General features: G+C 45.3%; 1 long non-coding RNA gene across 1 annotated transcript in view; it reads left to right on the top strand.

The window, feature by feature from the left end:
* The first annotated feature begins 14,680 nt into the window (after positions 1-14,680).
* LOC132413755 (uncharacterized) overlaps positions 14,681-16,005 on the top strand; it is a 46,213-nt gene continuing 44,888 nt past the window's right edge. The window contains exon 1 of the long non-coding RNA XR_009516807.1: positions 14,681-14,747. This is a non-coding gene — a long non-coding RNA (uncharacterized lncRNA). The remainder of the gene's footprint in view (positions 14,748-16,005) is intronic.

Here is a 16,005-nt window from a genome sequence, read left to right as displayed (position 1 = left end):
CCAACCACAATATTGCTGTTGCCAAACCCTGCAGGACACACTCGTATTGTGATACGACCTCTGGATCGGAGCCTTCCCATCTCCATGCCGGGGAGTCGGCACAGTGGGCCATAGGCACACTCCTGGAAACCTTCCCTACTCCAGAACAGCCTTCAGTAACTTAACTATAAATATAGTTTGTAAATTTATAAATCTGTCTTAAGCCAAAGTAAAGGTATGTTTAGCTCAGATTCCTCTTTGCCAGACCCAGAATGTCCGTGGCCACTCCACAGTCACCCAAAAGGAGGAGAAATATGGCCAAAGAGAAGTCAGAGGAGAAAGAGGCAGTGATCTTAGGAAATTAAGGTCATACTGTCGTACCACTGCCAAGTTTACAGAAGCAAATGCCCGTGAATGTGTGGCTGCGCCTCCTGCCTGGGCCCCCACAAGGGGCGGGGAAGTGAGAGTCCTGAAGTTTCATTTCATTAGCTTGGGGCTAAATCTTCTTCTGGGTACACGGTAAGCGTATCTCTGGGAGTCATTTTCTGGGTCCTAGATTCAAAAATACTTGTTTTGAGGCAAGCTTGCTTATCTGGATGTCTTGCATGGAATGATTCATCAAGGTAAATTCCATTTAATAAAAAGCCTCGGGACTTCCCTCGTGGTCCAGTGGTTAAGAAGCCGTCTCGCAATGCAGGGGTCACCGGTTCGATCGCTAGTTGGGGAACTAAGATCCCACATGCCGGGGCAATTAAGCCCACGCACCTCAACGAAGAGCCCACACGCCGCAATGAAAGATCCCACGTGTTGCAACTAAGACCCGACGCAGGCAAAAATAAATAAATGAATATGTATATATAAAAAAAGAAGGAGCCGCCGTTGGGCTCTGACTCAGCCCCTCGCAGGGTCCCTCCTCCCAGCCACACTCAGGGAAAACCAGTCTCCTTCCCATGTGCCAGTGCAGGGAGCAGGTGGGGTGGGCAGGGCACTCCGCCTGTGCTCTGCACCCAGCACCACCACGTGCTTTGCTCCCCACGTCACACCTTGCTCCTCCGGGGGACCCTGCGAGGTGGCTGATAATTAGTCCTGCTCGCAGATGAGAGACCCAGGAGGCTCAGAGAGTGTGTTTCCTGGCCGCGTCACATGGCAAGAGCATTTCAAGGTTGGAACTCAAAGCCAGGTCTGTCTGACTCCCCAGGCTGGTTCCTCCCTGGCAGAACTCTGACCTTAAACTTCTCAAGGAGTGAGTGTAACATACGTCTTGTTTTAGTTCCTTCAGTGGAGCTGTGTTTGCAGCGGTATCCGGTTATAGCTCCCCCTTCACCTGCCTCCCCTCTTGCAGAACGTGATCTCCTGGCCTGCTCACATAGTTAGGGACCAGGCCTCCTAACCAGGCCTCAGGGCCTCCTCTCCTCCTCTGACGGTAACGTTCTTCTCTGGCGTCGCCTGCCAAGGCCCCTGAAGCCTTATTGATGCCACACCTCTCTCTCCCATGGGTCCCCCTGAGATACGCCGCCGCACGGCGGAGAGTCCCCTGGCGAATCGTTTGCTCAGCTCATCCGGACAGTATTTTGAATTTGGAGCAGCTTGGCAGCATGTTGTTTATGGGGGAGAGGTAGCTGTGGGTTCAGACAGTCTGTAAATGCGCTCATTAGCCGGATGGGAGGAGCCCCAGAGTGAGTGGCACATGCCCCTCCCACCCTCCCAGTGAGCTGTTGTCTGACCCAGCTTCCTGACCGAGGTAGCAGTGACCCTTCGTCCTTGCCCAGCTGGACGACAGCTCGGAGCATTGCTGCTCCTTTAGCGCGGGCTTCTCAACCTCAAGACCATTGTCATTTAGGGCTGGACGGGGGTGAGGGAGTGGGGACCCGCCCTGTGCTCTGTGGGATGATTACTCCCCTCGTGGCTGCACCCTGCAGTGCCCACCCCCCAGCAGACACCCAGCTGTGACAATCAAAACTACCTCCCGACGTTGCCAAATGTCCCCTGGGGGCCACATCGCCCCTGGTTGAGGGCCGCTTCCTGAGCCCCGTCAGCAGACAGCTGCCATTGGCTTCCAGTTGTGTGGATTCTTAAGGCGTGGGGTCAGGCCATGCAGGGAGGCGACCACAGTGGGAGTGTTCTGAGGTTGGCCTGGGGCTCACAGGCCAGCTCCCCGGATGGGGGTGTTGTGAGCGGAAGGGTCGTACCTCTGATGAGAGGAGCACACTCATTTCTCCACAGTTGTTTGTTTGTTTTTGTTGTTTTAAATTCTGTCACCGTGTCTATAATGCATGATGCATATTAGTGCTATTGGTGTACTGAAGAGACTGTGATTCTTGTTTTTTTTTTTTTGTGGCTGCACCTCGTGGCATCTTAGTTTCCCAACCAAGGAGTGAACCTGGGGCCCCTGCATCTGAGGTGGTTACCCGAAGAGTTTAGCTTGGTGGTTAAGAGTGCTGCAGTCAGAGACCCAGGTTTGAGTCCCACCGTTGCCCCTACTTAGCTGTGTGACTTCGGACAAGTTCCTTTACCTGTCGTTGCCTCCGTTTCCTTGTTTGTGATCTGGGAACCATACCGTCTACATTGTGGAGTGGCTCTCGGAATTCAATGAGGCAATGTGTGTGCTCGACACATAGTAAGCGACTAAACAAGGTAACCCTTTTTCAAATTTCCGAACCAATCTCTGATTTTTTAAAAATTATGTAGATAAGTAGATTTGTGCCCAAACCTTCCACATAATTGTGTCAACCCCCCGCTATGTGGATTCTGGAAACCGTGTACCAAGCATCAGCTTTAGAATCTCCTTGTTCTTTGTGGGAGGTGCAGATGCTCTCTCCATGGTTACAGCAAAGCTGTGCTCTCCTGAGAAATCTCTGCTCACCACCAGTGACCAGGGTCAGGGTCTTGGCCACAAGCACCTTGGTTTGCAGCGTGCTTGCTCTGCTCACGCGGAGCCTCAGGTATTTTACAGACATTTTTAAGCCTATGTCATGTCCATGAGGGGTTTACGAATATACATTACAAAAAAGAGATCATTAAAAAAAAATGGAAACAGTGAAAAAAATCCTGACTGTCGGCCTTGTGTATGGACCGAGTCATTCAATGTCAGGCAAGGTTCTAAAAGACAAGGGTAACTGTGTAACGTCTGAAGCTGCCTCCTCTCAACAGTCAACAGTAATCGGCAAGAGACGGGACAAGTGATAGACAAAACCCAAAGGATCTGAAGCGTCCTGGCTTGGAGGCTCCACATCAACAGGCTCCCTCAGGAGCATGCCAGGAGTTTGCCTGAAGACTCGGAGTGATGACGCATTGGCCCCAAGCCATGGACATTTCCTCCATACAAGGCCCTTCTGAATTTGCCCGACTTCAAAGTGCATGGGGTGGTGGCTGTGAAACTGCTGGGGAGATCCTTACAGTATTTGCAGATGGGGTCTCTCTCAGTGCACTTCCAGTGTAGAGAACACTGATTTGCTGGGGAGAATGTGCTTGAGAGGACAGACACCGGCTCAGAGGAGGAGCATAGGCTTGGCTTTGAAACACTCCTGTTCAGTGGAAGTAAATCTGAGGGCTGCAAACATAAACCCCTCCCAGGCAACTGGAAGGACACAGTGCTCTTAAGAAAGGCTTTCAGGACTTAACCTGCTCTCTCTTCTATATGGAGGAGCTTGTGAACATGAAGAGTCTTGCTACCACCTGGCAAGGCTGCTTAGTTATTTCCCCACAAACGTGAAATGGAAACTCAGATCTGTAAACATAGAGATGGTTTTTTAAGTTCTGAGGGCACAAACAGGTCCAACCTACCCTCTATCATTCTGTAATCTTTTGGACGTGGCGAAAGGGTAGCTTCCTTAGAGATCTGAGCGCCACAGAGCCGGAGCTGAAAGCAGCTTAAAAGAGCACAGAAGGCACCTTCCATCCCAGAGGCTCTTCGCTTCCCCTTCCTCTTCCTTCTTCTGGTCCAGCAAAGTCCAAGGCCTGGGAATTGTAGCCAAGCCTATGGCTGATGTATAATAGAAAAAAAAATAGAAAAAAAATAGAAAAAAAAAAAGAGGACCAGCCAGGCAGCTGGCTGGACACCGACTCACACGGCTGTTAGGGCTGAGCTCTGGCGTGGTTTATGAGTCTACGTCATTACTGATAAACCTCAGCGGTCAGCTGGGCCAGGTCAGCTTAGGATGTAAAGTGACGCTTTAACATAGTACGTACTTAAAAAAAAAACAGCACCTTTTATTTTGCAATAATTTTAGACTCACGGAAAAGTGAAAATAGTAAGAGGATTTTCATATATCCCTCACCCAGCTTTCCCTAATGTTTACATCTTACATAATCATAGTACAATTATCAAAACCAAGACATTAACTTTGGTTTAATACTATTAACTGTAGGCTTATTTGGAGTTCATCAGTTTTTTCACTGATGCCCCTTTTCTGTCCCAGGATCCAATCCAGGATCCCACGTTACATTTTGATCTTACTTCTGCTTAGTTTTTCCCAATCTGTGACAGTTCCTCAGTCTTTACCTGATCATTTTCATGAATTTGTCACTATTGAAGAATACCAGTCCGTTCTTTTGTAGAACATAACGGAACCTCCGTTCGGGTTGGTTTGTCTGTTGATTTCTCATGATGAATTCTTAGCAAGGATGCGACAGAAGGAACGTGCCCTTCTCAGTGTATCCTGTCAAGGGATTCGTGATGTTGATAATTCTTATTACTGGTGGTGTTTACCTTCCTCATTTGCCTAAGAGACTGGGTAAAGTTACTATTTTTCCTTTTTTAGTTAATAAATATCTCGGGGGGAGATACTGTTAGATTATGCAAATATCCCGTTTCTCTTCAAGCCGTTGTTCACTAATTGTAGCATTCATTGGTGACTCTTGCCTGTATCAGTTATTACTGTGGTTTTCTAATGGTGATTTTATATTTTCCTCATTTCTTCTACATTTGTTAATTGGAATTCTTCTGTAAGGAAGAGCTGCCTCTTCTCCCCCCGTGTATGTATGTATATACATTAGAATGGACTCGTGGGTATTTATTTTATCCTATGGGCGCTAATCTAATTATACCGTCATTTATATTATATTTTGAATTGTTCCAGTTTTGGCCATTGCGAACACTTTCAGGTTGGTTTCTGTGTTATTTCAGTCCGTCCTTCCACCCTTTTTTGAGCACTTTCTTACCTTCTGACCTCACAAGATACTCCAGGTTCATTTATGTTCGCTTTCCCAGCTGCATCTACCACTTCTGCAAGGACCCCTGGTTCCCTTTAATAAATCATCGTCTCTAGAGACCAACATCCAGGCACTAGGTGTGCTCACTGTTATTGTGGTGTCATTGCTTCTAGGTCTTCACAGGAGCCGGGGCTAGGAAATGTATGTATGTCTAATGACCCATGTATATACGCATATTTCTTTCCTTCTTTATCAATCTGTATACATACTTAAATCACAACGTAAATCGCATGAGTTCATATGATACCTCTGATTCTAACCCAGCACCACAAAGTTCATTCCAACCTTCCCCCCTTTCCCTATTTGTAACTTCTTTCTCTGACAATGAGAAACCTGGCTCTCATGATCTACACGGTATTTACTGTGTTGTGCAACCCTAGTGTGCACATGAAGTAATTTGAGAAGTGCTAGCCCATCCCCCCTGAAAAGCAGATCTACTGCCTGCAGTAGGTATTACATTTGTATAGAGTGCTTTTTGTCTTAAACCTGACAGTATCCTGTTAAATACCGTTTTCAAAGCTCCAAAAGTTCTTTTCTTTCACCCCTTTCCGTGGTTATGTTATTCATTGGTGACACTTAAGTTAATTTGTTACGGCTTCAATTTTTGTGGGGTCACTCCCACATCCTGGTTTTTTTTTTTTTTTTTTTTAATTTACACGTAGCAAATTTCACTCTTTGTGGTGTACATACAGGTCTAGGGATTTTGACAAACGCATAGAGCTGTGTATCTACCACTACAGTTACGATGCGGAATAATTCTATCACAAAAATGCCCTCATGCTTCCTCTTTATGGTCAGTCCCTCCCTGTACCTTGTCTCCTAGTGATCTCTGAACTGTTTTCTGTCCCTATAGTGTGGCCTTTTCCAGGATGTTCAATAAAGGGAACCATGTAATACTCTTTTGCATCGGGCTTATTTCATTTAGCAAAATGCATCTGAGTCATCCATTCTATTGCATGAATCAAGAATTTGTTCCTTTTTATTGCTGAATGATATTCCATTTTCTGGCACTCCAGGCTATTGGTGCCATGACTGTCACACTGCCTTGAGTCAAAGCTGGATATTCCAGAGGAAAGAATGATGCTTACACTGTTGGTTTAGTGGTACTTTGGATTCTAGTCTTCTTTGTCAGTCTGCCTGTTACTGTTTACTTTTCAGATTCCTCTAACAGCTGCTGTGTCATTCTGTCCAGGTTTTATAAGGGCAATCCACAGGAGAGTCTGGGTGGAGGATCCGTTTGGCGTCTTACCTAGAACTGGACCCTCTCTGTCCATTGTCTTTTTCCTTTTAAAAGCCTGAGGTCAGTGTGTTTCCTGATCCTTGTATTTGGCCTATTTTATCTTTATGGAAACCCGTAGGATCTTGTTTGATCCCAGTGGTCTCCAGTGTTTAGAAATTTCCCAGCGATGTTCGTTGGTCTGTGTTCATCCATTGTGTTGGGTACTTGGTAGACACTTTCATTCTGGAATCTCCTGTACTTCTGTTCCGGGAGAACTTCTTGAATAGTCTTGTTAACGATTTCCTCTTTTCTGTTTCTCTTGTCTCTCTTTCTGAGACTTTTTCTGTTATTTAAACATCACACTCACAGGACTCATCCTCTATTTTTCTTTTCACTAGCATTTTCTGTCTTTTTGCTCTGGTTTCTGGGATACTTCCCACCAGCTTTTTTTTCCAGCCTCTCTATTTAATGTCATCTGTGCACTCATGTTTTTAATTCCCAGAGCTCTTTCTGCTGTTGTTCTCTACATGTCTCTTCTTTTAATAGCACTCTGTTCCTTTTGCATATCTCCTCTGTCAACTCTCTGAGGATATTAATTATTTGGGGGAAAGTTTTCTTCTCCCTGCATAAACTCCCAGTTGCTTTTTTTCCTCTTGTTTGTTTTCTATCTGTCTTCATGATAGAGTTAGAACCAAAAAACTAACTGGAAGCTCTGAGCTCCAGGCAGGATTTGTTGAGTGTGAGCTTCCCTGTGGGGCAAGCTGGCTGGGTGGACCATTTGTTGAGCATTCCCTAACTTCAATATCTTGGGCCTGTTTTTCTTGGGCTGGTCAGATTCTCCATAGTGGAATTTTAGCCTCCTGCCTGGAAGCTTTAGACCTGACTGCCCGTGTTCTGGGAGCTAAGCTGGGGGAGGACGGAGGGAGGTCTCAGCACTCAGCGTTCGTTGTGTGTACAGTCATTTACCCTTCTTGGTTTTCAACTTCCCAGCCCACACACTTCTATCTTGCACTCTTAAGAGCGTGAAATCTCTACACTCTGGTCGGATGGGGAAAAGCTGTCTCCCAGTGGTGCAGAGTGGGGAAAGCAGTCTAGAGATCTGTGTCTCCAGGGTTTTCACCCAGGCCTTTAGCCACCCTCTTTGTGTCCCCGTCTCCAGAGGCACCTGGTGCTGTTGGTTCCTGGGCTTCGTGAAGGTTCTGGAGTGTGAAATGAGTTCGTCCTTAGCTTTATCTGCTGCCAGCTCCAGGCCTGTCGATCCTTCATCGCTCACTCATCCGCCTCCCAGCTTCTGTAATTTCCTTGCTGTTGTCTCTGCTCCTGTCCTGCCTGTCCTTGTGGATACGTCTTTAAAACATCTCTTTATTATAGTTTTAGTGTGTTTTGGGAGGGAGCAAGTTAGATGTATATATATTCTTGCATCCAAAAGTGGAAGTCTAGAATGTTGTTTTTTCTTTTTTCCTAGCCAAGATTTAAAATTTCTTTCTTTTTTTTTTACAGTCAGAAGGTCCTGGGAATTCCAAAATGCTACTTTAACAGTTTACTAATTAGCAATTATTTGCACAATTATTAGCAATTAGCAGTTATTAGCAGCTAGCCGCAATTAATCGGAACAAGTACAAATCATCTCTGCGGTCACAGAAACTTCTATTCCAGTGTTTTATAGAAGAAAGAATATAGGTTGGTACCCAGCCATCAAAAGTTCAAATCCCAACATGGTCACTTAATAACTCCTGTAGAATGTATTTTTTTAACAACAGAAATTATAACTCAAGGCTCAGATGGGACTCGGACACCATCTGGACTTTGCCAGGCCTCAGGTGGACATAGGACTTACCCAAAGCCACACAGAGCAGTTACTGAAGGGCAGCGTTAGAACCTGGCACCCAGGTTCTGTTTGTTCTAATACCACAGTGCCCCTTATTATCATTATCAAGTAACATTTAAAAAATACTTTTATTTTGAACTAAAGACTCCTAAAAAGTTGCAAAATAGTACAGAGAAGTCCCACGTACACTTCATTCAGCTTCCCCGACAATACAATTTTATATAACAACAGTCCATTGTCAAAACCAGGAGCCTCATGTTGGTACAATAATCGAGTCAGATGCAGACCTTTAAGTCACATTTTAAAGACACAAATGTGTATTCTGCTAAACAAGGCCAGAAAAAGACCTAGTCTTTTCGTATTAAGGAGCTTACATTCTAAATAGACATACAAAGATAGCTCACCAAATAACAACAGTCAAACACAATCCAAAATATATTTTAAGGCCTTTTTTTTGAAAAGTGAGAGGTGGTGGAGAAGCAAGAGGTGGGCTTTGAAATCAGACGAGTCTAGGGCTGAATTCAGCTTTGCTGCTTAAGATTTCTGTGTCCCTGGGCAAGGAGTTTCCTTAAACCTTTTGTTGATGTAAAAATGGTGAATATTATTATCTACTTCTTGCTATGGTGAGAATTAAATTCTATAATTATATTCTAGAACAGTGCTTGACACATAGCAGATAATAAATGGTCACCATAATAATTATCAATAAAATCATAATGCTTAATAATCATAATTCTCTAGTTGCCCACTTGATCTTAAGTCCAGCTCAAATACCGTATTAAGGTCTTCCTGCCTCTTAATTTACTCTGTGAGGGTTTAGGTAGAAATCAAAGAATCAGCAGCAGTTCCCTGTGAAGGAAGGTGGTCTGGAGAGGGCAAAATGAATCCCCCAAATTGGCGACACAGCTGGGTCCTCGGATCCTCCTGTTTCCACCTCAGCGTTGGAATAACGTATGGGAGGGTTGTCAAACATGTAACTAAATGAAGTAATTTACCTTTTCTTTTAAAAACATCTCTGGGGCTTCCCTGGTGGCGCAGTGGTTGAGAGTCCGCCTGCCGATGCGGGGGACACGGGTTCGTGCCCCGGTCCGGGAAGATCCCACATGCCGCGGAGCGGCTGGGCCCGTGAGCCATGGCCACTGAGCCTGTGCGTCCGGAGCCTGTGCTCCGCAACGGGAGAGGCCACAGCAGTGAGAGGCCCGCATACCGCAAAAGAAAACAAAACAAAAATAAACATCTCTGGAAAAGGGACTATGATTCTTTTGGGTGTAGTACAAGGTAGGGGTGCATATCTGACAGCCAAAAGGATGTTTATCTCTCACTCACGTTATCAGTTTACAGGTAATTCAACTCCAGCCCAAGGTAAGGTATTTGCTCCCGGATTCCACATACAAGTCCAAGGGTCTCACACCAAAGGGGACATTTTCATCACAGGTCCAGTAAAAATGCTTTGAAATCTAGAACCCCATGCAGATTCTAAATCGAACTTTATTAGCTCATCTGAACAAAAACACAGTTCAGTGTGTGAACTAGTGAGCCAGGGCTTTTCAAAGGCCCACGCTTGGGCCTCACTCGGCAGGTGGTTTTCCGCTGGGTATCCTGCTTCACACCACACCTGATCTCCCCACCTGCCTGAATTTCTGGCTTGAATTTCCTGCCCTTGGCATCTACAGAAAGGGGGGCTCACAAACGCAGCAGCTGTCAGTTTGGCCTCGCGGCCAGGAAGGCGCTTTGCCTGGAAATGTGGCCGTTTGTTCAAGTCGTAAAGTCACGATTTTCCTTTGGAGGTGGCGGTGTCTCTCCAGTTACTGAGGACTAATAGGCCTCAGACCAGACGAGACAGAAACCTCATGTGGGTCCATCCAGGCAGACTGATGGTAAGCCAGGACCTGAGATAAAGGGAAACCAACTTTGTGATCCTGTCTCTTTTCTCATTCCTACTGGATGTCACTGGAAGGGATAACTGCCAGGCCTTCCTTTATGTCTCCAACCCTGTCTCCCCCACCAACCCACCTCCCCAAAGATCACATTTCCTCCTGCCTGTTTATCTCTTGTCTGTCTGGGGTTTTTTTAGAGGCTCAGGTACAGCTTTTGGTAGTTTAGTAGAATTGCTAATTCAAGAAAATCTCTCTTCTATGAATCATGCAAATCATATAACCAAAACATCCTAAAAGAAATTAGGCCATGTCTAAATGAACTGTGCGGTAAGTGTTGTAATATAAATGGAAACGTGGTTTATTATGGGCTGAATTGTGTCTTATTCCCCAATTCATATGTTGAAGCCCTGACCCCCAGAACCTCAGAACATGACTGTATTTGGAGACAGAGTGTTTAAAGAGGTGATTAAATTAAATTGAGACCATTAGGATGGGCTGTAATCACATATGACTCATGTCCTCATGAGAAGAAGTGACTAAGACACAGACATGCACATGTGCAGAGAGAAGACCCTGTGAGGACAAGGAAGAAGGTGGCATCTACAAGCCAAGGGGAGAGGCCTCAGAAAAAACCAACACTGCTGACGCCTTGACCTTGGACTTCTAGCCTCCAGACTGTAAGACAATACATTTCTGCTGTTTAAGCCACCAGGTCTGTGATGCTTTGTCATGGGGGCCCTAGCAGACCAATCCACAGTTTCATCATAGCTGCACTGTGATTTTTAATCAATCACTTCACAAAGGTTATTGTGAATAATCTTTTTTTTTAAAAAAATCACCATGTAAATTGAGGGACTTTTTGTTTTAATTTACTTTTCCTTTTTAACAGCTTAATCGAGGGATAATTAGCATACCCTAATCTATATATACTTTAAATGGACAGTATGATAAAATTTGACATCTATCTTCACTCATGAAAACATCACCATGATCAGGATAATGAACGTGTCTGTCATCTTCAAAGTTTCCTCCAGCTCGTCTGTAATCTCTCTGCCCCTCCTGCTTCCCTCACTTCCAGGCCACCACTCAATCTTCTTTCTGTCACTGTAGATTAATTTGCCATTTCTAGAGTTTTATAGAAATGGAATCATATAGTATGCACTCTTTTTTGTGTAACTTCTTTCGCTATGTATAATGATTTGGACATTCATCCAGGTCGTTGTGTGTATCAATAGTTCATTCCTTTTTCATGACTCAGTAGTATTCCTTGGGATGGACACACCACAGTTTATCCATTTACCTGTGAAAGGACATGTTAAAGTTTGTTTACAGTTTCTTTCTAATAAAAAATAAGTTTTCATTTATTAATAGGAATATAAAGTGATGAAGTGCCACATTGTCTTTATTTACTGCCTTATCCATGTTATTTTATTTTAAAAATATGAAAATAATAATAACTTTTCTGCTGATGATAAGTTTCCCTATTTTTTTCCTATAAGGGTTTAATTTCTTAATGTTGGAGTATCCTAGAACGGGGGTTTCAAGAACATGATCTTGATTTTAGTTGATTCTTGACGCTACCAAGTTATTATCTTCAACCATAATGGTTTTATCTCCTTTTTTCACCTGGTTTAATCAATTTTTTTGTTTATAATTTTTTGAGACTCTGAATAGAGCTGCTGTAAACATTTCTGCACAAGTCTTTGTATGAACACATGCTTTTCTTTCTTTTGGGAAGATACATAGAAGTGGCCTGGTTGGCTTATATGGAAGGTGCGTTTAACTTTTTAAAAACTGCCAAACTTTTTCCAAAATGGCTGTACCATTTCGCATTGTCAACAGCAGCATATGAGAGTTCCAGTTTCTCTCCATCTTTGCCAATACTCAGTATAGTTGGTCTTTTTGATTTTAACCTTTCTAATAGGTATGTATATCATTATGATATTAATTTGCATTTCCCTAATGATGTTGAGCATCGATCGCTGCCATTCATATATCCCCTTTTTAAAATTATTTATTTTGGCTGCTCCGGGTCTCAGTTGCAGCATGTGGGATCTTCATTGCGGCATGCGGACTCTTAGTTGTGGCATGTGTGCGGGATCTAGTTCCCCGACCAGGGATCGAACCTGGGCCCCCTGCACTGGGAGCACGGAGCCTTACCCACTGGACCACCAGTGAAGTCCGCATCATGTATCTCCTTTTAAATGATGTGTCCACTCAAATCTTTTGCCTATTTTTAAATTGCGTTGTTTGTTTTCTTCCTATTGAGTTTTGAGAGTTCATTATGTATTCTGGATACAGGTACAGATACATACTTTGCAAATATTTTCTGCAGTCTGTGATTTTTATTTTCATTCTCTCAGTAGTGTCATTCAAAGAGCAGAATTTAAAATTTTGATGAAATCCAATTTATCAATGTTTTCTTTTATGGAATGTGCTTTTGGTGTCATATCTAAGAAATGTTTGCGGAATCTTGTCACCAAAATTTTCTCCTATGTTTTCTTCAAAACATAGATTTAGGTTTTACATTTAGGTTTATGCCCATGTTAAGTTAATTTTTATATATGGTATGAGGTATGAATCAAAGTGTTTTTTTTTTTTTTACATATGGATGTTCAGTTGTTTCAGCATCTTTGTCATATATTAAGTTGTGTATTGGATAGTTCCACTGGGATATCTCATGGGTACCTCACACATCAAAACAAAACTTATCATCTTCCCTCTGGAATTCTCTGCCCCAACCAATGGCTCTACCAACCACACAGTGGCCCAAGCCAGAAACTGCCAGTAGAAAGACTCAGACTATGGTTTTAAAACCCAGCTCTGCCTCTTACTAGACAGGAGACGTTTGAGCCTCCATTTCCCAACCTAAAAAGTGGAGGTAATAATTCTACTTCATAGGGTTGCTTTCAGAGCTAAATGACAATGTTATTTGCTCAATAATATTATTTATTGTCGTCATCATCATCATCAGCTCTGGTTACCCCCTCCTTCTTTACAGTCACTGTTGTCTACTTACATTTCCACAAATGCATCATTCACCATCTTTTAAGTTTCTTTGATTCTGCTATTACTTCTGCTGGAAGGTTTTCCTACATTCTAGACCAGTGATCACTAAAAGTGTCACCCATAGGGGTGCAGGATGAAAACATTAGAAGTTTTGTTTTATGTTCATTTAAAAATCTCATCTGCTAAGGTCCTGTTTATATGTGTTTTATGACATATTACTAGAGTATTTATAAAATTTAGGAATAAGTGTAACTATTGAGGGTAGATGTTCAAAAATTCTGAGAAGGCTATATAATAAAAGAAGTTGGGAGATCACCATTTTTGACTGGGTGAAGTGAGTGTATTTTGTCCTTCTCCAGAACATCCTGCTGTTTGTTATAATTGATTGTGTTCCTTATGGACAACATGAGAGCAGGAACTGTGATTCGGTCCGGGTTAAGTGGCAGACAACAGACTCCACTCTAGTTGGTTTCAGCCAAAGTGGATTGACTGTAGGCTCTTGGCTTGTAGCACAGGTTCTTAAACTTTACATGCGTCAGAGTCACCAGAAAGGCTTGTTAAAGCCAAGATTACTGGGCCACACTGCCAGAGCTTCTGATTCAGCAGGTCTGAGGTGGGGCCCAAGAATTTGCATGTATAACTAGTTCCCAGTTACTGATGATACTGCTGGTCCAGTAATCTCCCTCTGAGAACCACTGGGTTACAGGATGGTGGCTGGAGAAGGAGGTTCCAGGCAGGGTGTCCAGGTCCAGCTCCCAGAGCCATGCTGCAGAACTGGCCTGGGCAGGTAGTTGCTGCCCGGGCCACACTGCCTCTGCTGCAGACAGGAAAGCTGCTGAACCAGGAAGCTGTGTTGGTGCTGCTCGGTACCCGTGAGGCTAGAGATTGACTAGACATTAGTGCCTTTGTCACCCCTGCTGGAGAAGCTCCAGAGCACGCCCACCTCTGTGCTTCCGGAGGGCAGCGTGGTGGCCACGAACAGTCTCACACTACATCCTGCACCTGGAGCAGGGAGTAAGCCTGGAAAAAGATGCTATTGTTCTTATAATTGACCTGGGAGGTTACTTACGGAAACCCCAGGGCAGGGGAGTTGGAAGATCTCTAGCGTTACAGACTTGAGTGCATAGGAAGTCTTGCTAGAAGGAGGTTGGAGTGGTTTCGAGTGAGGCGAGAGCAGTATTTTTCATCTTGGTTCAGGGCCTAACCCCTAGGACTTGGCACAGTAAATAACAGCTCCCTCCTCTCTCCTCCTCCCCTGGTCTGCCAGCCTCAGTCACCCCCCTACAGCGTGCTGCTGGGTCTTGGCTGGGGGTTTGCCTGACTCCTGGCTGGGGACTTCTCTCTGCCTTTTGCAGCAATGAGGTGGGCTCTTGGAACACGCTAGCTATGCAGGGGGAGCAGAGTGCTTGCTGCAACAAGCCGGCCTGAAGCTCTTCCCATCTAGGGGTCGGTCCGCTTGGCTCACAGGGACCTAAGTCACTGCGTCTTTCCCCAGAGTGATCTCCGCAGCTTCTCCCTCCACACCCCCATCCCCAGAGCCTGGAACCCCGGTGTGCCGCCTCTGTCCTGAGAGTCTCCGGGACTGATTCCGTCCCTAGAAAGCAGACCAGATATCCTGTCGTGGGTGAGTTGCAAAGGGGTTTGGAGCAAACCCTCTCCCCAGGGGCTTGCAGATCTTACAGTTGTTTCCAGGGTACCCTTTGGGCCATCGATACCAATAGTCAGGGTTCGGTCAGGGTGTCTCTTCGGCAGCTTCTAAGGCTCCTGAGTATGAGCCCGGAGGTGCGGGTAGTGGGTAAAGGCAGATGTGATCAGGGCTTGGGTAGTACTTGCTCTAAGCATAAGTTCTAGCCTCTTCCTTTAAGGCCACACTGCAGTGTCTGCCACAGCCTTTGCCGCCCATGACATAAGCAAACTGTTTTTAAACTGTTGGCAGCGCTCATCGGGTCAGAAGCCAGGCTTTAAACAGAGAGGCAGCGTGACACAGCGGGAGGAGCCCGGGCCTTGGAGAGAAAAAGTCCCCGGGACCGAATCTTCTCTCATTATTGATTGTGTGACTCTGGACACATTTCTTAACCTTTCCTTGCCGTAGCTTCTTCACCTGTGAAAGAGGAAACTCTGCTTTAGAGACTTGTGGAGCTGTAATATGGAGTGCTTGATACATACATCAGATGGCAGCAATGATTAATATTGTTAATGTTTACAGCAAAGCCCGCTGAAGGTGGTCACAGACCTCACAGCTTATTTGATGTGATCACAGCCCATGTGAACACATCAGATAAGCTAGGGGTCAGTATATTTACCGTCTGAGTGCGATGGAGATTGTATTTGTAGACTTTACTCTTTGCTGAAGCTCAAATCCTGTCTGGACTAGGGCAGGGCGTAAAAATTAGTTTTTAGGTTATAGATTCCTTTAGTCGGGGAGCTCTTCCCACGTAAGGCGCTGGTGGTCCCGATCTGAAAGAGACAGGGCCTGCCCGCAAGGATCTCGCGGTGAAGGAGGTGAGGCCGACACGCGCACATCTAATCACAGGACGGTGAGATGTGTGTGGTCCCCGGGAAGAAGAGGCGCGGCCGAAGCACGGTCCTGCAGGCCTTTGCGCGCCACGCCACGGCGTTGGGACGCTATTGCGCGGGTGGCGAGGAGCCTGCTAGGAAGGCGAGTTGGTTGAATTTGCATTTGGAGCCCTCACTGCCGCAGCTGTGCTGGAGGGACGTGGAAGGCAGGACTGCAGCACAGAGACTGCCAGTCCAGGGGGCAGGGGTGAGGGGACAAAGCCCACGGGTGGATTCCAGGCTGGCGAGAGGTACACTCAACAGCACGAGGTGACTGACTGCAGGGAGGGACAAAGCCAGGAGGCGAGGACGTGGGTGCCTTCCGG

Source organism: Delphinus delphis, chromosome 18 (genome assembly GCF_949987515.2).
Source record: "Delphinus delphis chromosome 18, mDelDel1.2, whole genome shotgun sequence".
Classification (NCBI taxonomy): Eukaryota; Metazoa; Chordata; class Mammalia; order Artiodactyla; family Delphinidae; genus Delphinus; species Delphinus delphis.
The sequence above is the reverse complement of the archived record's forward strand: the minus strand, read 5'-3'. Positions and strand labels throughout refer to the sequence as shown.